General features: G+C 33.2%; 1 long non-coding RNA gene across 1 annotated transcript; it reads right to left on the reverse strand.

Moving 5' to 3' along the window:
• Positions 1 to 263: 263 nt before the first annotated feature.
• On the reverse strand, positions 264 to 2,648 carry LOC131011757 (uncharacterized). Its single transcript, XR_009097101.1, has 6 exons — positions 2,425 to 2,648; positions 2,153 to 2,269; positions 1,286 to 1,333; positions 1,031 to 1,098; positions 752 to 956; positions 264 to 651 (listed from the first exon to the last, which is right to left on the reverse strand). It is a non-coding gene; the product is annotated as an uncharacterized LOC131011757 (long non-coding RNA).
• Positions 2,649 to 3,303: the final 655 nt, after the last annotated feature.

Consider the following 3,303-nt stretch of genomic DNA (forward strand, 5'->3'; position numbering starts at 1 on the left):
TTTACACCAATTATATCTTTTATGTGCGGGAAAAGATATTTTCGATATAATGCAATGATGATGTGGAAATGACGTGGTATTTACACGTGACAATATTTATGTGTGGGTAAATCATCAAACATTTATGTAAATCTTATAAATTATGTGTAGGTAATTTATTTTTCAAATAGCTGAATATTAGAAAAAAAAATATTATTTATAAATATTATAAATAAGCGTAGGTAAAATGTATATTATATATGAACAATATTTTTTTATCACAATTTTTATATAAATATAAAATGTCATACCATACATTATATGAGCCAAATATGATAAATTATAAAATACAATCCTGACCTATATCACATCTAATGATAGATACATTAAGAGACATACAATTCGAAGTATTTTATTTGAAAGAAATAAAAGGAAAGAAAAAAAATAAAAAAAAATAAGTTTTCGTGTTTGAGCAGTTGACATCTCTGTGCAATATACATGTTTCTGTGAAATGCTCGGATCTGCAGGAACTTCATTTACTGATGCAGCAAGCCTCTGTACAAATGTTAAAGGCGACCGACCTTCATTTGTTGCATTTTCATTTTGTTTAGTAGACATCACCTCAATAGCAATGGCAGAATCTGCCGGAGCCCTTCTACAAGGAGGTGGAGCCTAGTAGAAAAATTGATATTGAAGGCATAAAAAATTTTGTACAATAAAAGAAGAAAACCAAACAAATGATTATCATTTACTTGGAAAATAATGAGCTTACAGGATTCCACCAAGAACTACACCAAATTAAAGGATTTTCTTCAGCAGCCAAGCCTATTGTAGCAAGCTGCAAAATTATCCTACTCATTGCTAAATGAGAAAGAAGGAGCACTATAATTCGACTAGTCAAAATAGCCAGAAATTTAGTGATATGTGCTTGCCTGACTCTTATCCCCGTATACACCAAAGAAAGTTATGGTAAAGGCCTGCATGAGAAGAAATAAGATTATTTGGTGAATAAATAGGCGTTAGTTGCTCGATGAGAAACGGTGGGTGGCACCTTCAGTAAGATCGGAGAGAAGAACTAAGGAAAGGCTGACCCTTCTTTTGCAAGTCATCATCATTATCCTAAACCAGCAAGAATATAGTGTTAGAAGTTAACTGCACAAATAGATTTGTAGTGCCAGAATCCATAATTTGCAAGTCAAATTGTATGACTGTAGCAATGCACCCCTTTCATCAATCATATTCATAAAGATTTCACTAATATCAACAGATTTATGGATGCATGCAAAAGACTACTATTAAGCCTTACCTTATTACTCTCTTTGGCTTATGTATTGTTACACCTAAAATCAGCATTCTAGCAACATAGAAAAGTTTAAATCAGGCACTTTTTAAATCAAGTCAAGGCAAGTCCCAAAACAGTGAAAAAGAAGAACCAGTACCTTCTCAACAACAACCAATCAAACTAATTTACACTTGCAAAGGAATTAGCCAAAAAGAATTGGCCCCTTTCAAACAGAAGGAATTAAAAGAGATGATAAAGAAGGATAACAAACTCACAACACGTCGTTAAATGCAACCCACAGCAACCGCAAGCCAAAACCGATCATAGATACTTTCATGACAAAAAGGTCTTGGTGAACCTTTTAATTAAAAATAGATTTATTAATAAGTTGGCCGAGATTCCTAATTGTTTTTAGGATCACATGAACTTAAATGATAAAAAAAAAAAAATAGAAAAGATAGAGCAGGTTGAATGATTTAAAAGAGCTAAAAAATTACAGGAAGAAAATCTTATTGACTTTTATGTTTAGAAATGACATTCAAGATTAAGTACCATGAATCACTACTAGTCATATTCAGCAACAAATTGAGCCATCCAATACACCAATGCACATTCAAAAATTTGTTTCACATAATCTTTTATAATTTAAGGTTCATCGGTAAAAAATAAAAATCATTATAACGTATTAATGAGTATCTGCAAGGACCGCAACACGATGTTAACATTCAATCTACATTCTAAACAATGAAATAAACACAAGCACGTAAAAATACCATCCCCAAAACTTGAAAAGAGAATTCAAAGGACAAAGTAGTGTATGTAACAGGTGACATAATTTCAGCAAAATCAAACAATTAGCAATGAAATAACCCAATAAATATAGAGAAACACCTGGAGCAGAGTCATGTTGTAAGTGATGTAGCAGAGTCATGCTTGTAATCCGAATCTCATTCTCGTCAATCGAAGTCTTGTCTTAGGATTTTCTACTTTCTAGTACCCATCGATGCTCTGAGAAATCCAAAACACCAAAAACACAATTGACGCCCCCGAATAGATGACATAAACAAGAAATCAAAACAAAAACATGTGTGGTATTATTAGACTAATTTAAGGGGGAAAATGCCTATGATTTTGGTGGTAAAACAGAAGAGAATAGGGAATACCTGGGTGACGAGATAGATAGCCGGCGTGAGTGAGAGTGACCGGCAGCCGCGACAACGTGAGCGAGAGTAACCGGCTGCGCCGCGACACAAGGGGTGAGGGAATGATCGACAACGACAGTTTCTGAGTTTTGGCTTTCTGCTGAAAGAGCGCGCGAGATTAGTGACCGCTTCCTAAGATTTTTAATGAAGGGAGGTTTTGGTGGAGTGTAGAGCGGGAAATGAAATGTTTCACGTTAAAAACGGAGGGACTTTTTTTATACTCCCTCCGTCCGCCAAAAATAGACCACTTTTACTATATCGGGCGTCCGCAAAGAGTATACCACTTTCCTTTTATAGAAATGGTCCCACCATCCACTTTAATCTTTTATCCTTACAAATACTCTTTATTTACAAAAAAACCACTCCAAATTCAATCTCAACCACACATCTCATAAAGTGGTGGGACCATTTTTCCACTACATCAAAATTATCATCAATTTTATTAAATCACGTGCCCAGCCAAAATGGTCTACTTTTGGCGGACGGAGGGAGTATTACACAAAAATGAAATATTTTAGCTACTAATATCTGGAATTTATATGATTTATTAACCATATATTGTTAATGAATAATACTATTTTTTACTACTATTTTTTTTATTAATTCTTATAAATTTTAATTGACTACCATATATAATCATTAATTAAGTGTGGCTAATAATTTTTATTAATTTTCCATGAAAGTGTATATGATATTAAGAGTTCAATAAAAACAAATATTAAAAAATAAATGTGAGTAAATTTTATTACCCACACATAATTAAATGTCATTAACTATTTAAAATTGTCTAATGAATTTACCTTAGGCTGGCAAATCGTGCGGGTCGGGTCGTTATCGGGT

Source organism: Salvia miltiorrhiza, chromosome 2 (genome assembly GCF_028751815.1).
Source record: "Salvia miltiorrhiza cultivar Shanhuang (shh) chromosome 2, IMPLAD_Smil_shh, whole genome shotgun sequence".
NCBI lineage: Eukaryota > Viridiplantae > Streptophyta > Magnoliopsida > Lamiales > Lamiaceae > Salvia > Salvia miltiorrhiza.